The sequence below is a fragment of the Papio anubis genome, chromosome 4, assembly GCF_008728515.1.
Source record: "Papio anubis isolate 15944 chromosome 4, Panubis1.0, whole genome shotgun sequence".
Classification (NCBI taxonomy): Eukaryota; Metazoa; Chordata; class Mammalia; order Primates; family Cercopithecidae; genus Papio; species Papio anubis.
The window spans coordinates 173998216-174024625 of record NC_044979.1 but is presented as its reverse complement, the minus strand read 5'-3'; the positions used below and the strand labels follow the sequence as shown (position 1 = coordinate 174024625).

Genomic DNA, 26410 nt, shown 5'->3' with positions numbered 1-26410 from the left:
ATATATATTTCCTCCTTTTGCTGCTTGATTTTGTACTTTCATATGTTCTAATACCTTCATACCTGTGTATTTTATTCATTTGATTTTAAACGTAACATTTTTATTATAAAGTTTATCCAGGTAGACATTTTAGTAAATAGAATTAGTAAAAAGAAAATTAAAACCCTCCTGACCCTCCTTACTCAGAAATAACATCTATTGACATTTTGGGGGATTAGCCTTCTGGTTAATATATACATGTATTTTAATTAAATTATGTGCATTTATATATAAATCTATAAATTTACTTGAAAATTAGAATGAAAATAATTTGGCTAAAATTGAAGATGTCTTACTCACAGTCATATTCATTGCCATTTGTGTTTATCAGTTAAATCACGAGTGTCATTCTCTATCATGATGCAGTCTGCTATGATATAGTGTCGACTACAATATAGTCTTACAGTCCCACTCTGACTCTTTTGGGTAGTTTCCAGTTGTTACTATTACAGACAAAAATATGATTAATATTATAGCAGATACATTTAATTGATTTAGTATACAATTATGGAAATGGACTTAATAGGGGAGAGAGGGAGAGGTACAAAGTGGAGTTTACATTTTTATGTGAATCCCCACTGGATTTGAGTTCCTGTTTCTAAAGAATTTGGTTCACTTATGGATTATTTACTCCTTGATGGTCAATCCTTGTCCTTCAACCCTACCTCAGAAGGACAGAGCGTCCCTCATCCTCCAGTGGCCATCAGTGCTTCCCTCACATACAGCACCTGCACATGTAACAGACCATGTCGTCACATTTCTTAGTCCCTCTCTTCTTCAAGGCCCCCTTTACAATTTCGTGTCTTTGAATTCATACTGCCCATATTGGAGTTATTCTTCCCCTACAATAGTCAGAAAGACTATTATTATTATAAGTGGATTCTTAATGGACCACTGTCAACCTTACTGCCTTAAAGAAAAACAAAGTAATCTCAGCACTTTGGGAGGCCGAGGCAGGCGGATCACAAGGTCAGGAGATCGAGACTACCCTGGCTAACACAGTGAAACTCCGTCTCTACTAAAAATACAAAAAATTAGCTGGGTGTGGTGAGGGGCACCTGTAGTCCCAACTACTCGGGAGGCTGAGGCAGGAGAATGGTGTGAACCCAGGAGGCAGAGCTTGCAGTGAGCCGGGATGACACTGCACTCCAGCCTGGGTGACAGAGCGAGACTCTGTCTAAAAAAGAAAAGACAAGAAAAAAAAGGCTTAATGTTTCGTTCAGATCCCTGATTGGCCCATTTGGCTTTTGGTCCATCTGTGCTCCACAGACCCACATCTCCACCAACGGTGTGCTTGGTGGAAGGACTGGCAAAGACTTAGCGACTTGGGCTTGCTTTCTTCCTCTTTTCTGCCCATCGCAGTAACTTGGCAGAAGATGTCTAGAGGTCAGTGCGCCCACTGATGTGCAGGTGCCTGTCCTCCCCCATAAAAAGCGGACATGGTTGAAGTCACGTAACAGCATTTAGGAGGTAATGTGAGCAGGATCTCACGGGAAGGTTGGGTGGTGGGGATGAGGTAGAGAAATGACTCCCAAGCAGCTCTGTGTCTTGGCTCGGATAACTGAGAGGGTGGAAGGAATGTTGGAGGGAAAGCACAGAGGCTCAGCAGAGCTTTGCATGTGCTTCTGGTCCTGTGCCCTTGAGAGCATCCGGAAGAGATGTCTGGCAGGCTTTTGGATGCACAAGTCCGAATCCAGAAGCGGGTTAAAGCTTGAGTCACTGTGGAAGGTATCAGTCTGTTAGAGGCAGGAAAGACCATGGGCATTAATGTGGCCTTTCATGGAGAACATGGGCAGGGATACGGAACCTGAGAGAGGGTGAAGGCCAAAAAGAGGTGGCAGGAGGGGCCCGGGAAAGATGTGTGAGGTGTCAGCTGCACCGCCCATGATCTTCACACCACACCAGCAGGGACAGGGCTTGAGAATCCTGTTAAGTTGTCTCTACTCATTTCCTTGGATTATCTGAAATAAATTTCTCTTTTAGTTATAAAAATTAATGTTCTGGTCTCTTTCTGTAATCACAAGTGATCTTAATTCTGCATCTACCCCTACTCTTTCCAACAGTTGCTTGATGTGGAAGCAGCACCCCTTTCTAAGATGAACTCTTAATTTGTGACTGTTGGTCTTCGTTTGGAATTAACATGAGCTCTTGTGTTTTGCCCACTTTTGTGTTTGCTTTAGGAAGCATTTCAAACAGAGGAGGCTGGAGAATTCTCTTTCAGGAGCATTTCAGAAGTTATTTGCTCACCAATGCTCAGGATGAACTGGGTGATTTCTGCTTACAGGCTTTTAAACATTTCCAGAATAAAGGACACTTACTGTTTCTGACTCTAAAAATCCTTGCTTTTTTTTTCTCTCTTTCCTTTTTTAAACAGCTAAGTGCTTTCTGTCTTTTTCACCCCAGCAAAGAAAATCTCATGTCTTATCACTGCTCCTGTCTTTTGGAGTTTTAAATTACAGAATGTTTAATTACCAAAGGTCCTTTTGCTTATTGTATTTTAAACGTGCAATGATGTTTCCAAAAATACTCTAAATTGAAGCGGGGAAAGTCAGCGACAGCTTTATTCAGGCTTTATTGGTGAACAGCTACTGGTTTGGATGTCTGAGGCTGAGTAATTTCAGTGCAGATTATTTAGCTTTATGATGATTCTGTTGACTAATAGTCCAAAAAGATCAGCAAAGAGTCACATACAGGAAGATGTTGACTTTTTCTGCAGTGAGCCACGGTTGCATAACGATTCCTAGTCCAGTGGTCAACGAGTTGCTGCCACTTTGTGACATATTTGAATTTATTCTTTGTTTATAGAAATTCAAGCCAGAAAGGCTCATAGTGTTGGCAGCTGATTAAAGCAATTTAAGTTCGATTTTTGACACTGTAATTAAATGTGAGCTCCAGTCAAATAGTGCATTCCATACCCCTTCCAGGTGGGTAGGGCTCTGGAGCTGGCAGTGTGTCACTGTCTAGGTTGGGTTTGGTCTCAGGGATTCCAAAGAAAGCTTTGATTTGTAAATGGGTGGGTTGAAGGGTGCCTTCCAAAATATATCTTTTAGAGGTATGAACTAACAAAATAAATGCAAGAAAATTGGATTAATTTTAATAATTCTGCTGCTTTGATTCCAAATCCTTGAACACCTACAAAAACAAAGTGTCTCTTAAATCGCAGCCTTGCCTTTGGATCCCGGAACTCTCTGTTTCTGTTTACGAGCAGGAAGAGCCAGACATGTATTTTGAGATGGATGGAGGCATACAGAGGAGAGTGGAGGTACCTGAGAAGCCCTTTCAGGGTGCCGATGGGCCATCACTGGGCTTTTGCAGCCTTCAGAATGAATTCCTTTCAAATTATGTTTTCGAAACCAGATCCAGGTTCTTTCTGTTAGTGATTGTTTTCATATGAAATAACATTGAAATCCAGTAGCAAATTGGGCTAGATGTAGATGAGAATTCCATGTGGGTAACTAGGGTTTTACGGAGAATTACAATAATGAGCGGGGTGAGACTCAGATATTGAACATTCATCAGGGCTGGAAGCTTAGAGAAGTAGATCAGGACGATCACCGGCTTCCTGGCCAAAGAGGTTTTTGTCCAACCCTGGCCCCGCCTCTTACTCACTGACTTTGGATAAAGGATTTAGTCTTTTTTTCTAAATGTTTTTCGGGGAGATGCTGGTGATGAATACTTACTGGAATGCTCATTTAAAAAATGGACTTGGTGTTATATAAGATACGTCAACAAGAATGTTGCCTTCTGGATTCTATGAAAAGGTACAGGAATAACAAAATAGCTGGCTTATTTGTGATAGACAACCAACTATTTGATGGTTCATTTAAAAAAGTCGAAAGCTCAGGCAGGGGCTACTTACAAAACATGGGTAGGATAGAAACATTAACCCACATTATTTTTAGTGTGCCCTTTTTGCTACCTTAGTGTGTTTTTTACGAATGATAGGGCATATTTCAGGGAGCAAACCTGGAAGCATTCAATCCAATGGCATTTAATAAAATGATTTTGAGTGGAAAACTAGCCTCACCCAGACACAGTGCCTCCTTTGAGAAGCCATTTTTCTGAGTCTAAGTTGCTCCCACTTTGAGAAATAACTACCCTAGTCCATATGGAACAATGCATTTCTTCCCCAAACATATTTTATGTCCAAGAGAAATAATTTTAATAGAGCTTATACCTACTTTATTTTTGCTATTCTGTCTCTGTCATATAGTATTTAAAAAGGTTGTCAGAGCAACCTTGTTCAACTATCTACTGTAACAACTCTGTCTTTGGAACTGGCTTGAAAAATTCTGAAGTAAACAAGAATTTGCTTTTTCCTTTTGTGTAATCTGAAATTGATTTATGACACAGGACCTCTATTGAACTGTGTTAAATACCTTGGAAACATTTTGGACCAAACTTTCATACTGTAATAGGAAACAACAAAAATATATTTGCTTGATTAAAATAAAATATTTAGATATGCTTGATCTACTACACTGTAAGTTGATGATTAAAAATAGTTAAAGTGTTTTAACCTTGCTAAGAAAGCAGTTATGGCAATATCCACATCATGACTTTCAAATAGCTTTTATTGATTATAACTTTACACAATCATTTGTCATATTGCAAATAAGAGCATATGGTTAATATATGGATTTTTAATTTATGGTATCCTCTTCTTGCAATACCAATATAATCAATCTTTTCAAATGTTAGTAAATCATGATGAGAACCTTTTATTAGTAAATTTATAGGTACGATAAGAAAAAGGAACAAAAATGCATATTTTATAAAGACCATTATTTCAGAAGTAAATCTTTTTTTTCTTACATTTGAGAAAAAGTACAAATCTCATTTTATATCTTGTCATTTAATTAGCCAAATCTTGTCAAAACTTATATATGAAATAGCTTACTTATAACATTTCTTAAAAGCAATTTATTTTTCCTGGGGGCTTATTCATAGGAAGGGAACCACTTATGAAAAATTATTGATGCTACTTTAGGTTTAGATTAAAACAATTCTTTCTATAATAGAAAACTCTCAATTTTTGTATGATACAGCTTGTAGTTATTGTACATAACATCAGTTATAACCCTCCATACTGAAAACTTTAGCTGATGGGAGGAATAATTATAAAATTTACCAAGAGATATCCGAATTTCATTCATATCATGTTTTTAATATGCAAGCCGTAAGTTGCAAATTTTTGGTGAAGAATTTCATAACTAAGAGTGTCTGAATCTGCAAATGTACCCAAGACACCCTTTAATACATATCTGATCAAACTTACGGTGATCTTAATTGGCAAGTTAAGTCCATTCAGTTAGAGTTACAAGTAGTATAGTTCCTGTTTCCTCAGGGGAGCTTTGTCACCATTGTGTGTAGGTTGGCCTGAAAATTTCTTAAGCTGATTACTATTTTAGCTTCTAAACTTCCACACTCGAATTGTGTTTTTTTGCAAACAAAGTCAGTGAGCTTCACTTGTGCCAGGTTCCTCTCTCATTTTATTCATTCACATGGTGATGAACTGTATTATATTTGTATGGAGGCTAACTTTCCCAATGGCCCGGAATATTGTTCTAAATTTAAGCTCCGTGCTTGTCTCTTTGTTTGTTTCTTTTCATGAGCTAGAGTAACCCCCACATTTTTTGGAGGTGGCATCACATAGTGTTTTAGATGTGAAATAAGGAGTTAGAAAGACTTTGGTCTAAGGTCTTTCTGTTTGCTTGCTGTGACTGTGGGCAAGAGACTTAACTTCTCTGTGCCTCCCACCTTTAGCTATAAAATGTAGTTAATAATAGACATACCTAGTAAGGTTTTGTGACAACTGGACCAGGGCTTGGCTCCATATGTAGTAGCTGCACTTTGAGCTGCTGAATGTTGCTTGAGAAAATGAAGGGAACTGTGTGGCTGGTCTCACTTTAAATTGTGTCCATGAATCTCCTGTGCACACTCACCGAAGCCTGGAAATCCTCCTCGTCGACCCTGTGCTATCGTCTGGCTCTTCTGTCCCTGCTGGGCTTCTAAGTGACCGGCGGGCTGAAGGCTCAGCTTTAATCTTGCCTTTTATTTGTTGTCTCACTTCTCCCCACTAAGAAATGAGATCCAATCACATGGCTTAAAAACCATCTATAAACTGGTGATTCCCAATCTCGAATCCTGATATATCCAGCTCCCAACTGATATCTCAACATGTATATCTATGAGCACCTCTGACACAAAGTCCAAATCCCGATCTGCCCTCCCCAATTTTGTATTCTTCAAGTCTTCTTCTCTGTAAAGTAGAAACACTGTTTTCGCAGTTGTTAATCCCTAACATTACACAACAACCACAAACCACAAGTCATCTCTGATTCTTCTTTTTTGATCCTTTCTACCTCCAGTCAATCACTAGTCCTAACAGCTCTTCCTGCAGAAACTCCTGGTCCATCACCCCTCCCCTAGAATGATGCAGTAGCATCTTAGCTTGGCTATCCTAGCTTTCCTTTGTGCATGTTGACAAACCTTTTCTGTACACAAAACCTTCAGAACGTGTCAAGGAGATCAGACAATCCCTAATTCATCTTTGGCCCCAGTGGCTTCCTGCCATATTGGGGATTAAGTTCAAACTCCTCAATTGGATCTGGCTCTTGCCCACCTCATGGACACAGATGAGATCTCAGCCCTGGCTTGTGTCTGTTCCTCGGATGCCCCTGACCTTGTGAGTGGCTCAAGGATATTTGAGGAGCCGGTCCTTCAGTCTAGAGGGCTGCTTCTCTGGATCTTTAAGTGGCTGGTTCCTATTTGTTGTGCAGGTTCTAATTTGATGCCACTTCTCAGTGAGGGCCACCCCCTCCAGCTCCTGGCTCTTCCCAAGGGACAATAAGGGTCTTGGGAAGAACTCCTGATACTTCATTTCCAAACTCTCTGTTCCTTCCTTGCAGTGAATTGATAAATGACTGCAAGGCAAGGTTATCCCATCTCCCCCGTTTCATCTGCCTCCTTGCAAGAGTATTTCACACATGACAAGTTTTGGCCTGCTAACTGAGGAGAAAAGTAACCCTGGAAGTTTTTGTTTTTGTTTTTGTTGTGTGTGTTTGTGTGTGTTTATGTGTGTGTCTGTATGTGTGTGTGTGGTGGGGTGGGGGGTATCATGCAAAGAGTATTTTATACGAAATGCTTTCAATGTCCAAGCTGAGTTTCCCTTATTTGGAAGCTAATCAGATGACAAAGGCTTTCTCCCTGCTTCTACATGTGTGGTTAGGGTCTCAGTCCTAATTTGGTTGTTTAGCCAGATATAGCATTTAACTGAGAGAACAATACTGCAGTGGACATTCTTGTAGGTGACTTCTGGTGCACATATACACACATCTCTATTGTACATGTATTAAATAGTGGAATTACACAGTCTTTGATGACAGTAGATGTGCTGACTTCCTTTGTTTACTTCTCTAATTCATTCTCCATCCTTCTCTGCTCTTCTTGTCCTGGAAGTTTTACTTCTGTCGACTACATCAAATGGGCTCCTTTGTCCGCTGCCTTCTGTTGGGTTCAGCAAATGAGAGTCACCACAAGGAAGCCTGAGAGTAGGAGGAGAGAACTTGGGCAGTTTTTTCTCCAGCTTTCTCTCTTTGGTCATGGGTTGGCAGTGACTTTTTCTCTCCCTGGAAGGCCACAGCTCCTACAGTTTATCCTCGCCTGTGTTCACAGTTACTGCTGCTGCGTGACTGCTACCTCCCTTGCCTTTGTAGGCCTGAAAGTAGTAATGGCTTCCTGTTCTTGCTAGCCCAGGGGACTTCCTCACCCTTTGGTTTTTACTAAATTCTACCTTTACCGTTGTAAATTCTTTCATTAAATTTTGTTCACTTACCTATTTGAATATGCTATATGCCTCTTATTACAGCCCTGCTGGATAAATAAGGGTGTTTTCTAAACTCTAGCTGTGTGTGAGAGTTCTTATTGCTCCACATCTTCACCAAAACTGTTAGTCTTTGTTTTGGACATTCTGATGTATCTGTGGTGTTATTTCATTCAGGGTTTAATTTGTGCTTCCTGCTTTACTAATGAAGTAGAAGACCTTTTAATATATTTAGTAAGCAGTTGGAGATCCTCTTTTATGGCTGCCTGTGCAGTTTCTTCCCTATTTTTCCATTGACTTGTGTGTCTTATTTATTTATGGGGGTTCTTTACATATTCTGGATATGAATAGTAGATTAGATGTGTTAAAGATATCATCTTCCATTCCATACACTGCCTTTTGATTCTCTTAATAGTGTCTTTTGATGGAAATCAGTTTCTAATATTTTTCTTATTTTAATGCAGTTCAGTTTATTAGTCTCTCCTTTACACTTAGTGTTTCTGTGCCTTGTTTATAGAATCTTTCCCAAGTCAGCAAATAGTCTTCTATATTATGTTCCAGAAACTTCATAGTTTTTGCCTGTCACGTTTAGATTTATAGTTTGTCTGACATCAACTTTTGTGATGTTATGAGTTACTTTTCAAGTTTCTGTTTCTCGTGTGGATTTCTCATTTTCCAGCATCATTTACCGACAGTTTTTCCCTTTCTTAACTGCTCTGCACATTTGTAAAAGATCAACTGCCACCTTTGTCAGAAATCAAGTGTGTCCATATATATATGAATCTGTTTCTGGACTTTCCTTTCTTTTCTGTGATCTGATTTGTTTCTACCTGCATGAACACCATTCTGACCTAATTGCTGTGCCTTGATAAAAATGTTTAGTAGAGCAGGTTGCCCTACCTCATTCTTTTTTTTTTAAGATTTGCCTTTTAAAAATTGATACATTATGTGTGTGTTTGTACCCCAGTTATGGGGTACACATGATAGTTTGTTACATGCATAGAATGTGTAATGATCAAGTCAGGGTTTTGGGGTGCCTGTCACCTTGGGTATTTCCCATTTCTGTGTGTTGGGAACATTGCAAGTCCTCTTTACTAGGTGATTTGAACTATACAATACATTATTGTTAAATATAGTCAGCCTACTCTGCTATACAATATCAGAATTTATTCCTTCTATCTAACTGTATGTTTGTACCCATTGTCCAAACTCTCTTGATCCCCACTCCCTCTCTCTGCTCAGCCTCTGGTAAACATCATTCCACTTTCTATCTCCATGAGATTAACTCTTTTAGTTCCCACGTAGGTGTGAGAACATATGTTATTTGTCTCTTTGTGCTTGGCTTATTTTACTTAACATAATGACCTCTGGTTCCATCCATGTTGCTGCAAGTGACATGATTTCCTCATTTGTACGGCCAAATAGTATTCCACTGTGTATATGCACCACATTTTGTTTACCTTTTCATCAGTTGATGGACATTTAGGTTGATTTCATGTCTTTGCTATTGTGGATAGTGCTGCAATAAACATGGGGATGCAAGTAACTAATGAAAAAGAAAAGATTTCTTTTTCATTAGTTAAATACTCAGTAGTGAGATCTCTGGATTATATCGAAGTCTTATTTTTAGTTTTTTGAGAAATCTCTCTGCTGTTTTCTATAGTGGCTGTACTAATTTACATTCCCACCCACAGCATAGAAGAGTTCCCTTTCCTCTGCATTCTGGCCAGCATCTGTTATTTTTTGTCTTTTTAATAATTGCCATTCTAACTAGGGTACGATGATATCTCATTGTAGCTTTGATTTTGCATTTCCCTGATGATTAGTGATGTTGAGTGTTGTTTTGTTTTTCATATGCTTGAGGGCCGTTTCCGTGTCTTCTTTTGAGAAATGTCTATTGATGTTCTTTACCCACCTTATAAAAGGTTTTTGTTTTTTAAATTGTTGAGTTGTTTGAGTTTTGTGTATATTCTGGATTTTCTCTTACTAGATGAACAATTTGCAAATATTTTATCTCATTCAACAGCTTGTCTCTTCACTCTTCTGATTGTTTTGTTTCCTTTGCTGTGCAGAAGTGTTTTAGTTTAATATAGTCTCATTTGTCTGTTTTTTGTTGCATGTGCTTTTGAGGTCTTAGCCATTAAATCTTTGCTTAGATCACTGTCCTGAAATGTTTTATGTTTTCTTTTAATAGTTTTATAATTTTGGGTCTTAGGTTTAAGTCTTTCATCTACCTTGAGTTGATTTTTTATATATGCCAAGAGATAGAGGTCCAGTTTTATTCTTTTGCCTATGGATATCCAATTAATCCAGCACCATTCATTGGGAAGAGGGTGTCCTTTTCCCAATGTATGTTGTTGATACCTTTGTTGAAAATCAGTTGGCTGTGAATATGTGGATTTATTTCTGGGTTATCAATTCTGTTCCATTGGTCTATGTGTCTGTTTTTTATACCAGTATCATGCTCTTTTAGTTACTAGAGCCTTGTAATATATTTTGAAGTCAGGTTATGTGATGCTGCCAGTTTTGTTGTTTTTGTTCAGGGTTCCTTTAGCTATTCAACCTCCTTTTTGCTTTCATACAAATTTTAAGATTTTTTTCTCTATTCCTATGAAAAATGACTTTACTATTTTAACAGGGATTGCATTGAATCTCTAGATTTATTTGGGTGGTATGGTCATTTTAATGATATTAGTGCTTCTGATCCATGACCATGCAATGTCTTTTCATTTGTTTGTGTCCTTTTCCATTCCTTTCCTTAGTGTTTTGTAGTTTTTTTGTAGAGATTTTTCGCTTCCTTGGTTAATTTTTTTCCTAGATTTTTTTTTTCCTTACAGGTATTGTAAATGGGATTTTCTTCTTGATTTTTTCTTAGCCAGTGCATTATTGGGTATATAAATGCTACTGTTTTTTTTAAATGTTGACTTTGTATCCTACAACTTTACTGAATTTGTTTAGTAAACCTAAGAGTTTTTTGGTGGAGTCTGTAGGTTTTTCTAGATGTAAGATCATGTCATCTACAACGAGGTACTATTTGACTTCTTTTCCAGTTTGGATGACTTTTATTTCTTTCTGTTGCCTGATTGCTCTGGCTAAGACTTCCAGTCCTATATTGAATAGAAATGATAAAAATAAGGATCCTTGTCTTGTTCCAGTTCTTAGAGGAAAGACTCTCAGCCTTTTCCCATTCAGTATAATGCTAGCTGTGGGTTCATCATGTATGGACTTTATTATATTGAGGTATGTTTCTTCTGTACCTAGTTTGTTGAGAGTTTTTATTATGAAGCAATGTTAAATTTTATCAAATGGTTTTTCTGCATTTATTGATATGATCATATAGTTTTTGTTTTTTTCTATTGATGTGATGTATCATATTTATTGATTTTTGTATGTTGAACCATCCTTGCATCCCTGGGATACATCCCACTTGACCATGGTGCATTATCTTTTTGATGTGCTGTTGGTTTCAACCTGCTAATATTTTGTTAATAACTTTTGCTGAACAAAATACTGGAAAACTGATATTCACCAGAAATATTGGCTTGTATCCCTGCTGAACTGAAGTGATGTTCATCAGGAATACTGGCCCATAGTTTTCTTTTGGGTTGTGTCCTTGTCTTATTTTGGTTTGAGGGTAATGTTGTCCTCATAGAATGAATTAGGAAGAATTCCCTCCTCTTTAATTTTTTGGAATAGCTTGGTGAGGATTGGTATTAGTTCTTCTTTCTAAGTTTGGTAGAATTCAGCAGTGAAACCATCTGGTCCTTGACTTTTCTTTGTTGGAAGATTTTTTTTCCTATCCAATCTTATTACTTGTTATTGGTCTGTTTAGATTTTCATTTTCTTTCTGATTCAATCTTCACAGGTTGTATGAGTTCTGAAATGTATCCATTTCCTCTAGGTTTTCTAGTTTGTAATAGTCTCTGATAATATTTTGTATGTCTCACTCTTCTTTAAGAGCATGTTGTCTGTTTTTGAGTCTGCATTTCCATACATATTTTAGAATCACTCAAGTTTCACAAAAATTTTGTTGAAATGTTGATTGCATCTACATTGAATCTATTGATCAATTTGAAGAAAATTATATCTTTGATTATTAAGTTTTTCAATACATGAATATATCTGTCCATTTATTTTGGTCTTCTTTTAACAATATTTTGTAGTTTCTGGTGTAAAGGTTCTGCACATATTATGTTAGATTTATTTCCATATTGTAAGGTATTTTTAATGCTAATGAAAATAGTATAACTTAGAGATTTTGATTTCTATTGATGTTTATGCTGATATATAGAACCAAAATTCTATATTGACCTTGTATCTAGCAAAGTTTTCAAACTCAGTTATTAATTCTAATGATTTATTTCCAAATTATCTTAGAAATTCTCTGTAAAAAAATGATGTCATCTGTAAATAAAGTTTTATTTACTTTTTCCCAATCCTTTAACATTTCATTTCATTTCCTTGCCTTATTTACTAGCCAGGACCTCCAATTCCATTTCAGACAAATGTGGTAATATGTGAGGTTTCTTTGTCTTTTCCCCCAACTTCAAAGGATTAAATTTTAAAGTTTTGACGTGAAAATGCATGGTTTACTGTAGATTTTGGTAGATTCCCTTTATCAATTCATAGGATTTATAAGCTTCCTCTTTATTTCTAATTTACTAATAATTTTTAATATGAATAGATATTGAATTTTATTAAATGCTTTTCTTCTGTTTAAAATTATATAAATTTTCTTTACAATGTAAATTTGATTATTTATATTGATTGAAACAAGTTTTCATTCTTAAAATAAATCCAATTTGTTCACAATATATATATTATTGTTTTATATACTTTTGGGTTTGTTTTCTAGAATTTTATTTAGGATTTTGCATCTATGTTTACCTATGAAATTGGTCTATAATTTTCCCTTTTAAATTATTTTCTAGTTACAATGTGGTATTAAGCTTTCTTTTGTTTTATCTGAAAAGCTTATGTAAGACTGGCATCATTTTTTTTAATGCATATTAGAATTTGCTGATAAAGCAGTCTGGCCTGGAACTAACTTTCTTTCTTTTTTATTTTTGTAGTTGTCCTTTAAGAGTCTGAGATTTTTCAGTCAATGTCTTTAATAATTATAGGAGTTCAGGTTTTGTGTTTTTTCTTTTGATAGTTTTGGTAAATTATATTTTCCAAGGATATTATCTATTTCAACTAATTTTTCACTTTTATGGATAGGAAATTGATCATAATATTCTATTATTCTTCCAATGTCTATAGCATCTGTACTAATAGTCCCCTTTTTATTGTTGACTTTGGTTATTTTAACCTTCCCTCTCTTCTCTCTATAATAACCAGTGACTTATACATAGCTATTCTTTTCAGAGAACCAGATTTGGCTTTGTTTATCTTCTCTACCATATGCTTATTTACAATTTTCTTAATTTTGTTCTCATCTTTATTATTTTTCTTCTTCTTTCTTTGGGTTTTTCTAACTTTTTTGCGATTGATGCCTTTGCCTCTTTCCTATGGAAGCTCACCAACAGAAACAGTAACATTATTTGCTCCACTTCATATTTACTCTTCTGTTTTATTTGCAGAACCAAGCCTTGTTCAAGTTAGTATTAAAATATAAATGACTCCTACAGCCATCTCTTTATGCAGTGCCATAAAATGTGCTCTAATCAGAAGGATTTTATATTATGTGTTTTTAATTATTCTTGTGAATCCTCAGTGCCCAAATGAATTAGCAATGAATATTTGTCTGTAGATGTCAGGATATTTCCTCATACTGATATATTTCTCAGCATAACCTCCCCTTTAATTTATTTGCTCCTTTCATGATGAAACAAAACCTTTACCCAATTTCACCTACGATCTAAATATTCCCTATTTTTTGGGAACTCAACTCAAATTTCTTTTTTCCTAATTTTTTTTAACAAGTTTCACTTGTTATCTTACTAACAGTGTATTTAATAAAGTCGATGCTCAATAAATACTCTTGTCTCAATGAATAAGTTTCAGCCTCTTTGTAGCTATATTAATATATTTATGTATCCTAAAAAGTCTAATTGGCAGCTTAGCATAAGTGTTTTTTTAGGTTTTTTTTTTTTTTTTTTTTGAGACGGAGTCTTACTCTGTCGCCAGGCTCGAGTGCAGTGGCGTGATCTTGGCTCACTGCACCCTCCGACTCCCTGGTTCAAGCGATTCTTCTGCCTCAGCCTCCCGAGTAGCTGGGATTACAGGCACACGCCACCATGCCCAGCTAATTTTTGTATTTTTAGTAGAGACGGGGTTTCACCATAGTCTCTATCTCCTAACCTTATGATCTGCCCGCCTCGGCCTCCCAAAGTGCTGGGATTACAGGCGTGAGCCACTGCACCTGGCCCGTAAGTTTTAATTAATATATTTAAATTTTCTTGGCATTTAAGTATTTCTATGTTGAAATATGAATTAGTTTAAAATACTGCATCTGATTACAAAGGTAGCACACACTTGTTTTATCCCAAATTTTCTCAACTGTTTGACTTGAAAAGGGGTCAGTTACTCCATGATCCAAACCTCAAAACTGAAATTTGTATTTTAAGATGTTTTCTCTGTTTATACTAATATACATATGTGATAATTTTCTAAAACTTATACTTTGAATATTTTCTATGCAGTATATTAATATCTATCTCATTCTTCTTACTACTGTGTAGTATAATTATCCAATATCTGATTGAAAGACATAGTTTATTTTCATATTTTACTGTTACTGAGTGTGTAATAGCGGACATTGTTTGTACTTATAACTGTCTATTGTGAGTATTTCTTAAAAAATGGATTTCTAGAATATCAATCACGGAGTCAAAGGATAAAATTATTTTATTCCCATTATACATGAATGTCAATGCTCTTTCCTTCACATTCTTGCCAATGCTGCAAAATATTACATTTTTTCATTGTTGTTATCTGGCTAGGCCCAGATAACCACGTGTGGTGGTTTATTTATTTTTATTTTCTTTAATCTGTTTTCACTTTTCTTGGATGGTTTACACTTATGGATAGTAAACTCCTGTGATGGTGACTCGTGGTCATCCAGGATCTTTTGCATTGTGTGGGTTAGGATGGGCAGGACACACTCTTGTATATGTACCAGCTGTTGGTTTATGTGATGTTTTTCAGGTCAATATACTCCGTGTGACAATATACCTTCCATCTGGCTGACAACGTGTCATGCACACACTGCCCACACACAATTATATTACAAGGCTGGTAAAACTGAATTGCTCTATTCCAGTGGTTCTCAACTGGGACAGTGTTTGGTTGCAACTTCAGGGACAGTTGGTCATGTCTAAAGACAGTTTTGGTTGTCATAATTGGAGTCAGTGAGGTGTTACTGGCATCTAGTGGGTAGAGGCCAGGAATGCTAGCAAACATCCTGCCATGCACAGGACAGCCCCCACAACAGATAATTAACCCGAAATGTCGATGCTGCCAAGGTTGAGAAACCTTGTGGTCTACTGCAGTGACATTTTAGTGCTTTTATGATTTGTTGCATCACAAGTGTACCAATTTGTGTGAATTTAACATGTTTATTCTTGCTCAAAAATTGGGATGTGTCTTACAATTGATTGATTAGAAAGTATTACGGTGAATTTTGATTGGCAGAATTGTTTTTTCTTTCCTAGTGATACTTTAAATCATGACGTGCTTTACATCTTACCATCCAAAGTATTAGATTTCAGGAAATATGATATGATTGTGTCTTATCTTTTATCTCTACATATGTATAGTCTAATTTCAGTGTAGGAAGTCTCATGTGTAGCATGACAGTGTAACTGCTGTATTTGTAGGTATTAAAAATCAATCAATGCCTAGCTTTGGACCCACAGGCATTCCACTTTGAGCCTGCTGTAAGGTAAAACACAATATCCAGTGTTGGAAATAATTTCATATTTAGTTTTATGTTAAAGTAGTTCCTCTTAATTTAGTAAATAGACAAAATATTGATTGAATGTTCACATTTAGGGCGGAATGATTGATTTATTCATTTGGAAGGTTATGAATCATTCCTGTATCTATTGATTTTGTTCTTCATTTATATTCATTACCTTTAAATTCAGGAAAATTATTGAAAATGCAGGGGGTTTCAATGTTAGGGAAACATTTGTTAGGTTTCTAACTTCTTCACAGTAAACCTTCTGTGTTTTCTTACATTTATAAGCAGTCTAATGATCCAATGAATCCCTTACATACTGAATGTTGCGGAAAGGTCATGACAGGAATATCTAGTTTTCAAATCTTGGTTTGTTAAAGATCAGAAACCTTCCTTCCAGATCTTGGTTTGTTCAAGGTGATGATCACCTAAACTAAAGCATATTCAGACGACGGCTGCTTGATTTAGTGCAGTGAGCTTTTATTCCTGGCTCTTATTGGAGAAAATCTGTAAGTGGTCAGGGGAAAATGGATTTCAATGTGTACTGTCAATTCCTTTTTTTGCATTTGTAAGTGAGAAAAAAATTAGGTGGTTAAAAGGTGGCAGTTTTGAGTTATTAAGAATGATCTGGATTAGCCTCAGCTTCCATGGGTCACTATGAGGTAGCCGCTGATACTTCACATCTGGTTTTGGTTTGCAGTAACTGACAAAGACGCACAATGTATGTATAGCCCTATTGTTAGTGTCGTTCAAAGACAAAAAGCTCCCCACTCCAAAAGTACAGAAATATTTTCAACTCCAATTTACAGATTAGGCAAAACCTCTTGAGTTAAGGGTCACTAAAGGCAGCTGAAAAATGTCTTTGCGAACTTCTCAGTGTTCTGGCTGTTAAAGAAAAATAGTAAAATAAAAAGAGCTCCCCAGTGTAAGAATTCCATAAAACAGAGAGTGACGTGTGAGATGCATTAATGCTTTCCATTCCTGATGAAAAGCTTGAACAGCTTTAAGTAATGTGGAATCCAGTATCTCAAATCCTAGCTCCATCTGGGAGGTGAGCTTTGGGTGCCCTGACTCCCTGGGATTGGAACAGCAACGCGTTGTCTACAGGCATTCCATATGTGAGTTTAATTATGATAACTTGACTTCTTTAAAGAAGCTTTATAGATGTTTGGGGAGAATCCCACTCAGGACTGTGGGTTTTCCTTCTCCTGCTTTCCTTGGGAAAGGAGCACACAGGACCATGGTTCTCAGAAAGGGAGACACATTCTGTGAACCTGTGCACGTCCCTGTGCCCACAGCGAAGGCCCTGTCCAGTGGTCAGCGAGGCCCACCATTGCAGCCTTCCAGATGGCTCTCATTAGAGTCAAAATTGACTGAGGGAAGCCCCCGGGGCGTCCTGCAAGCCTTAGAGACCATGCTAGGGACAGAGCCCCTGATTTCTAGGAGCTAATGTTTCAGAGAAAATAATAACAGCGCCTTCTAAACACTAGGGCTTTTCTTTTTAGTAACTCAAGGTAATGAATCCCCACCCTCTCCCTCTGCTTCTCATTTACCACCCCCATTTCTCTGCAAGTCGCAGAGGGGAAAATTGAAGTTTTCCCACATCTCCTTGGGAAAGTAATCTGAGGTTGATGGGCAGAGATGTTTCCAGAGAATGGGAGTGGGGTGCCAGCAGCATGGAGGAGCTTGGGGAGCTGCTGGCATTGGGCGTAGAGTGAAGATCAAAGTTAGGGATGGGGGAGGAGGGTACCTACTCTCATGGCGTAAAGTGACGCTGAGGCACCTCTACATTTAAGGGGTCCAGAAAGAAAAAGGGTGGAAAAGAATAGGAAGGAACTGTTGATGTTCCCTTCTTAGGTCCTTTCCATTGGGTCAAAATACTATTGTAATTTTGGCATATTTTTCTCTCTATCCAATATGCAAGTTGTTTGTTTGGCTGAATACTGCTTTGCTTCTTTTCTGCACCTCCAGTGACCGACAATGCTTAGCACATAGCCAGTGTCAATCAAGATTTGATGAATGGATGAATGATCATACAGAAGGAATATTTTCTGCTGTAGCAACATTGTAAAAGTTTCTTCTTGAGTAAGGAATCTTCTGATGGTATGCCAATGCCCGGTCATTGTATAACAAATCACTCCAGGACTCAGTGGCTTAAAATCACAATGATCACTTTATTATTTAGAATCTCTCATGGTTCCAGAGCTTGACTGGGCTGAGATAGATATTATTTGCTTGGAGTCTCTTATAGGTTTGCAGTCAAGTGCCAGCGGGGGCTGGATTGATCTTGGTTTCTTCGTTTATACCTCTGGGGGTTGATGCTGGCTGTGGGCTGGGACTGATACCCGGAACAACTACAAATGGCCTTGTCACATGGCTTGGGCTTTCTCCCCGTGTGGTGGCTGAGGTTTAAGAGTGGCTGTTCCCAAGAAAATCAAGCAGAAGCTCTATTCAGGTGGAAGTTCTTATCACCTTTCCGAAGTAGCCTTGGAAGCCACATAGCTGAACTTCTGCTGTAGTCACAGCCCCACTCAGATTCCAGGAGTGAGAACATGGACCTCACTTTCTGATGGAAGCAAAGCCAGTGTCATTTTATAGAAGGTTATGCATGAGGGGAAATCCTACTGGGCCATCTTGGGAAATACAGTTGCCATGGTGACATGGCAAATGTCTATAAATGCAATCAATATGCCATTCTAATGGTTTCTAATAAGTACGTGTGAAACCAACCCAGTTGCCTAAATAGTTTGGCTGGAAATAATTTTAATCAGAGTTACTTTGGAAAATTACAAGGACTAAGCTGTATACAAATGGGAGCTATTCTTTTATATTGAAATCCAGATAAATCTGCTGTAAACTTATCACGATGCCAGCAAAATAGAGGATGTATACTCATCCACTCATCCACTCATTCATTCATTTGTTCTTACAGCTGGTATTTTTTTTTTTTTATTGACTATCCACTTGCTTACAGGTAATATTAGCTCAATTATTGAGACGAAAATCTCGTAAGATACAGATTTGAGAGGTCTCTTAGAGAAAATTTACCTTCCTCACTTCCCAATGACCCAATCTGAGAAGACAGCCCAAAAAAGCCACTTCCACAGCTCAAAGGGCCTGCAGCGAGACTTGGGAGAGAGGTGGTGACAGTGGGGAGAAGAGGGGTGGGGAGCAGATGACCTCCTGCTCTGTCTCTCTCTCTCTCATCTATTCATAGATATCAATACCATCCATTGTGTGTCTGTGTGTCTGTACATGTGTGTCTGTGTTTGCCTGTGTGTCTGTATGTATATACATGTGTGCGTGTATGTGTGTGTTTATATGTGTCTGTCTTTGTGTGTATGTGTGTGTCTGCATGTGTGTGTGTCTGTGTGCCTGTGTGTATGTGTGTCTGTGTTTGTGTGCTTCTGTGTGTCTGTGTGCATATGTCTGTGTGTATGTGTGTCTGTGTGTGCATGTGTGTGTCAGTTTAGATGTGTGTCTGTGTATATGTATGTGTGTTTATGTGTGTCTCTATGTATGTGTGTTTATGTCTGTCTGTCTTTGTGCCTGTGTGTATGTGTGTCTTTGTGTATGTGTTTTCACATGTGTGTGTCTGTGTGTCTGTGTGTATGTGTATGTGGGTCTGTGTGCATGCATGTGTCTGTATGTTTGTGTGTGTGCTTCTGTGTCTGTGTGTGTATGTGTATATGTGCATGTCTGTGTCTGTGTGTGTATGTGTACATGCGTCTGTGTGTGTGTGCATGTGCATGTGTGTGTGTGAGAGAGTGATGGGGGAGCCACTGGTTCCTCACAACTTAAGTCCCAGCTATCATCTTAACCTTGTGGATGGTCCGCAGGCAGTTTAAAAGCAAATGAAGGCACTCATGCTGGGTACGTTCTGTTCAGAACTGAGGGACTGGCTGGTGCTTTGGCCATAGCTGGGCCTGGCCACCTCCCTTCAGGGGAGCCACAGCTGGCTGGACTGAAACTGGCTGGGCCTGTCCCAGTGCCCTCCTGTCAACTGCTGTTGAGAGAACCTTACCTATCCCAGGGGAGTCCCAAGTTCAAGTCAAACTCTGGGTTCTTGAAGGGCTCTCCTGGACTAGCCACTGACACAGCCAGTATTGCCCTTCCCTGATACTCCCGGCTCTGTGGCCGGCTTCGTTCGTTCATTCGTTCATTCACTCATTCAGCAAGTGCTTGTTGAGGGCCATCACTGACATAGTCATGAGGGAATCCCTGGGGCTCCCCTCCCAGTGTCAGCACTGGGGCTCCAGGAAAATGGGTGCCTTCCATCTCCAGTGCATTTTAGTTTCTTCTTTGAACAAACCTGCAAAGTTACTGGTTGATTGAAAAAGGAAAATTGGCACAAATGAATTAAATGACGCATTGGGGTCACCGAGCAGTTGGGGATGAAGCCAAGGTCCCTGATATCAGGATGCTGCACGGACTCTTCCGTTCGGAGACATATCATGAAGGCTCCCCACCTCCAGTGCGTGCCAGTAAACCCCTCCTGTGAACTAGAGGTTAGCCTTGCACTCACAGTCCTCAGTGCCTACCTAAGCCAGCTCATCATTAGCAATTCGTATTGTGCTTGCTGGTGGTGCAGAGCCCAGGGTCGCTTTTTCTCGAGCCAGCGTCTTTTATCTGCAGTTGCACCCCAGCGAAGCTGGAACTGGAATGTACGACTGTTACAGGGTCCAGGCCTCCTCCCATCTAGTTTGCGATGCCTCTCACATGAAAAGGTTATGTTTGTTTCCCTTTAAAAATAGCAGATGAGCAGATGAAACACTGCCTTAATTATCCTTCTGTAGAACACATTGAAAACGAGCCTCCCTGTTCTACTGGCAGAGCGAGAGGAAAATGTATCCTAAACCGCAGTGGGTGAAGCCTCTTCAGATGTCGGTCAGAACCTTACCCACACCCAGCCCTGCCCGACAGCCCTGAACACAAACAAACAACTGTCACCCATTGACCTCACGATTCCTTGGTATATGAACCAAAGTGGGAGGGGAGAGAAAAGGAAATATTGCAGATATTTTCAAGTACAAGCAAAGACAGAAAGAGGAAAGTTGCTAACTTGATTATATTTCTTTTTGCTTAAGTGTTTTGATGACCAAAGAGTCAGTGTAAATGTATAGTAAGTGTAACAATATAATATTTTCAAGAAAATCTGCATATGAAGTTTTAAGGCTTATTTTACTTCATATATACATAAAGTACCATTTTTAGAAGCGATATACTCCATGCATATTCCAAAATACTACGCAGTTTTTTTGAGAAAGGAAGGGACCATGAGGTATTTTTCACATCTAACGTATTATAGTATAATCCATATTCCTCCTATAACACTTATTTCTGGAAAGGATCTACTCGTTTCTGAGTTTAGGCAGGTACTAGCTCTGACGTCAGTATTGTGTACAGAGAAAACAAACAGCCTCTAAATTTACCAAATTTGATGCAACTCACATTTGGCAACATATCGAACAATCTAAAATTATTGTAAAGTGGAAAATTGTTCAGGCTTTGAAATCATTAACAGTGGCATAAAGCAATTATACAATTTGCATGGTCAAGTCTCACCCCCCAGATTTATGCCTTGAATCTTATATTCAGATCTGTGTCATTCATCTTTACTCCTAAAACATGTATATTTCTTTATGTTCTATAATAATGAAGAATTCAAATTTTTCCAAAAGAAAACCCATTTCTGCATTATAAATGTTAGATCTTAATTTTAAAAAGTAAAAAATGAGACCACTTGGTGAAATAATGTCAATTCGAAGAATTTAAATCAAGAATGAGGCATACTAGTATGCGCTCTAAAGGCCTTTTTGAGGGACGTTTAGCACCCTCTAGTGACAACAATTCAAGCCGTTCAAAGGGAACTTCCCTGCACGGCTCACGTCTGGTTTCTAGCTGGCAAGTCAACAATGCAGTGTAGTTCTTTGGGCAGGAGGTGTTGCTTCCTAAAATCCTTGAGGCAGGATTATTTTTGTAGCTGTAAATAAAAGCTGGAATAATCTCCACCAGGCAGCTGCGCAGTGGGAAAACCATGATTTATCCCTATCGGCTGTAATATGTTTTGACTTATCACGGCCAGTCCACCCCGAAAGAGCATTTCTAGTACCCCTTGAACACTGCAGCCTTTCCCAAAACATGTGCTGAGATCTGTGTGGGCATCAGATGACAACAACCAGTTTACTGACATCATTGTTTCAGTTCAAGTCGGTGCATGTAACAGGATTTAACAGATTTTCATATGAGTGAATTGGAAAAGAACTGGCCTGCCTTCACGTCAGCTGCACCTCTGTGTCCTCTGCGTTGCTTGCAGTAGGAGATGATACAGTGTGGAGAGGGTGAGGTGTGGAGAGGGGGTGAGGGATGAGGAGGGCTCGGGCGGAGAGGATACTGTGTGGAGTGTTCCATGTAGCAGTTACTGCGCTGAGACAGACTCCCAGTGTCCTGTGCTCCTGACTTCAAGCACAGGTACAGGGCTTCATTGCATCCGCAGGTAGCCTGGTGATACTCATGCAAATACAAATGAATTTGTGGCAAAGATTTTTTGCCTCCGCTTCATTTCTGATTCCATTTGTGATAGAAATAAATTAGCAAATAAATCATCGGATGAGGTGATGTCGAATTAAAGTCCACCTCAACCGAAAACTAAAAGCCGATTTTAGGAAGCAGCAGGAAATATTATTAATGCAGGCTTCTCCATGAATTTCTCTCAGTTGAATACTATTATAGTGTCACTTATGATCTTTCTTTAAGAAGTAATCTGTATTTTCTTTGAAAATAATTCATAAAATAGTGACAGATTAAGACAAAAACAAGTGATGCTGTTTAGTATCTTATAGGTGAGATTGACACAGTTCTTAAAAAATCATTTAAAATTCTGGCTAGAAATCAAACAAAATTAATTTCAACAACCTGGGATAAATTGTCAGTTCGGCCAAGGATGGTGACAGGGGACAGTACCTGGGAAAGCATACTTTGGATCTGAGTCGGGGGTGGAGGGGGATGCTGGTCAGATACTTTCGTGAATCTTAATGATGTGCCCTGTGGGTATGCCAAGCCTTATGGGCACCAGTGGCACCGTGATGTCTGTAACATCTATGCTCAGCTATACCCAGTTACATGGATAAAGAAGTTGAAACTCATTTAATGGTTTCCAAATTATATAGAGAAGCCTAATAGTTGGAACAATACATTTAAAATTTCTTTTAAACTAAATAATGGTGACAAAATAATTACTCTCCTGTTAGATTTCTTTCTTAAAACCACAGATAGTACATTGGCATATTTGGAGTCCTTGATAATGGTTTTAATATTCCTGCATTTTTAAAGTCATGTGGAGTTGAGTAAGAGCAAAATTGGCATAAACTTGAGAATGTGTGGGATGCTTATGAAATTGTGTTTATTGAAATCATTGCTCCATGTGAGCTGATAGAACTGAACTGACGTGTGCTTCAATATTAAGGAAATTGCAACTTGCTGTTGAGAAGTTGAGGATTTGGTATGTGATAACAGCTTCCTTGGTTTCTATTAGTTCAGATCAACCAAGAGACTGAAGAATACATTCACCGCTTAGAGAAAGTGTTGAAACAATGGTTATTTAAATTGTAATTGGATTATTTCTTAATGTGCTGCTGGGGGATATGGCACTCCCCCCAAACCCCCCCCCCCCCCCCCCCCCCCCCCCCCGCACACACACACATGCTCATACACACACTCACACACTCATACACACATACTCACGTAGTTGTATCCAATGGAGTGAAGCTATAATCATGAAGTATGCTGTGAACAGAAAAGCCGCCCTTAAACAGCACTGACTGGGTGCCCTTGAGGGCTGAGCGTGTCTTAATGCCGCGTATGTTCTCAGGCAAATCCACCAACTGCTGCGGATGGAAAAGTTCCACAGAGTGCTGGAGTTTTCCATTGTGCGGCAGCCCCAGATGCTTGATTCTTATCTACAATCTCAGTCATGTTCCTGGCAAAAATCCTTGGGACGTCGTTCTTGCAGGGCTCTCATGAATAATCCAAACACTATGCATTTTAAATTCATGTGTCATCTTAAGGACAATATACAGCACTTTTATCCTATTGTTTTGTCGTTAAAAACCTGCATTTCATGGGTCGCTCCCAGGCTCGAAGTTTTACGTGTGCAGAATTTGAGGAGACTGAGATAGGCTTCCCGAATGCCGAGACACGTGGTAACTGGATAGAGCCCTGTAATCCTGGCTTCCTGAGTGCCTACCAGAGTTCCTGGCAGGAAAAGGCGTGCCATTAATATCACCTGAATGGATTAATGCTGCATAGATGGCCTCCACAAAACTCATAAGCGTTTCTGGGTTTTCTTAATAAAATGAAAAAAAAAAAAAATAAGAGCTCGATGCTTGTTGTAGACATTTAAAAAAGAACATGCATTTGGGTATGCATACATAAAAGGTTTGCCTCCTACAAGTATTGTGGGCTGCACTTTTTCCAGAACATGCCTGTATTTTTCAGACATTTACAAAAATGTACAATATTGCATGTTACTTACGTATTTTTATATAAGGATATAATTTATGTTTATTACAAATTTGTGTTTTGAAAATATAAGTGAAGCAAAGAAGAAGGGGAAAAAGCAAGAAGCTTCTCTGCCAGTAGTATTGTAATATATATAGCTGTCAATATTTTTACTTTGCCTTTTTATTTATTTTTTATTTTTTGACTGTTACAAAAGGTTATTTAACAAAAAGTCTAATATGAAAACATACATGACCTAATTTTTACGTATAGTAAAACAGGCCCTTTGGAGAGGGGACATGGGTTTCTGTGTTGAACAGCCATTATTTATACTCATTCCAAAGTTTTTAACATGATAATACTATTTCCTTGTATTACCACCATTCCAATATTGTTCTGCTGCCAGCTAGTTGACATCTCCACACATTCATCTATCACAAGATTCGGAAAGGGATCAAGTCCCCGTAATATTCCTTGGACGTGTCTGCCACCATTGAATTTCATTTTTCAACTCGGGAAGGTGAGCTGCGCTCATGGTGTCTGTTCCTCAGGTTCACAGATGCCTTGGAATGGAATGCATGGCCACCCCCATCTGCCTTTTTAACAAAATGGGTCTATGATATAATTCTCCTATATACTGTGATTTTTAACTAACCAGGTGGAATATCAGAGCAGTTTTCCATATTGCTAAGTGTTCATCTACTACATCATTTTCCTGCAATGTTTTTGAGGAGGGTGGGCGTTCCATTGTATGGATGTATAAGGGAGGGATAAAGACATGAATGAGTCATGAGTGAATCTTCTGTTGTGTCCCCACAGATGTGGAGGTTCAGATGAGTCTCCTCTCTTTGCTCTGCACGTGTATCACATTGCGAACCATGTGGCTGTCATTCAGAGTGTTCTCAGCTCCTGACCTTCCTCCCCATATTCCATACAGAGAAGTTAGTAAGGGAAAAAGAATGAGAACTTGCTCAATCTTTAGAAAATGGGAAGAAAAGGTTTTAGGATAAATAAAAATAGTGCTTCTTTTATTGTGACAGTGAATTTATGGTATATTTATTTTATATTATTTTGTTTCTTTCTTTGGAGTAAAACGTGAGCAGACTAGTGAAAGGTCTTGGCAGATTCACAGGAGATGGGTTTGTGCAGGAGAAGCACACAATGGAAATGTACACTTTATTCATAGATTCTGCTGCCCACAGTCACTGGGTGGGCTGTGCTGGTCTAGTGTGGTATTTGCTGTGTCTCAGGGAGAGTGGAAAAGGACCCTGTCCTGACAGGCTGGGCCTGGATGGGCCTCAGGTAGGGGCCGTGTGCCGTACTGCCCCCTAACTTGGTCTGTGTGGTGACCTGGAGGACATCTTTCCCTAGGGAGAGGAGGTATCAGGTGGGAAAGGCATCCTGGTTCTTAGGCTGCTGGGTGGTGTAGGGATGAGGCCATTTAATAGCATAGACTTGGGGTACAGGTGAGGAAAGCTGAAGTGATATCTGCATCTTAAGATAATTTCCCCGTAGGATAATGTTTGGGAAACGGTTTCTGCACTACTATATTCTAGTTAATGGGTGTGCCTTGGCCAGAGGCGGTGGCTCACGCCTGTAATCCCAGCACTTTGGGAGGCCAAGGCAGGTGGACCACGAAGTCAGGAGATCAAGACCATCCTGGCTAACACGGTGAAACCTCGTCTCTACTAAAAATACAAAGAAATTAGCTGGGCGTGGTGGCGGGCGCCTGTAGTCCCAGCTACTCGGGAGGCTGAGGGAGGAGAATGGTGTGAACCCGGGAGGCGGAGCTTGAAGTGGGCCGAGATCACGCCACTGCACTCCAGCCTGGGCGACAGAGCGAGACTCCATCTCAAAAAAAAAAAAAATGTGCCTTGTGCTATCAAGAGTCAAAGTGTTTTCTTTTTGTTCTTTTTTTAAAACACTTTAAATAATCAGAGATTACCAGGCTTGGATGCTATGATGCCATTTGGAACATCAACAATTATTCTCGGCTGGGCGCGGTGGCTCAAGCCTGTAATCCCAGCACTTTGGGAGGCCGAGACGGGCGGATCACAAGGTCAGGAGATCGAGACCATCCTGGCTAACACAGTGAAACCCCGTCTCTAGTAAAAATACGAAAAAATAGCCGGGCATGGTGGCGG

General features: G+C 38.9%; 1 protein-coding gene and 1 pseudogene across 3 annotated transcripts in view; one reads left to right on the top strand and one right to left on the bottom strand.

Moving 5' to 3' along the window:
* ERG (ETS transcription factor ERG) overlaps nt 1–26410 on the top strand; it is a 281750-nt gene that overhangs the window by 133643 nt on the left and 121697 nt on the right. The gene's annotated exons all lie outside the window — the stretch shown is intronic.
* On the bottom strand, nt 24600–24770 carry LOC116274613 (annotated as a pseudogene).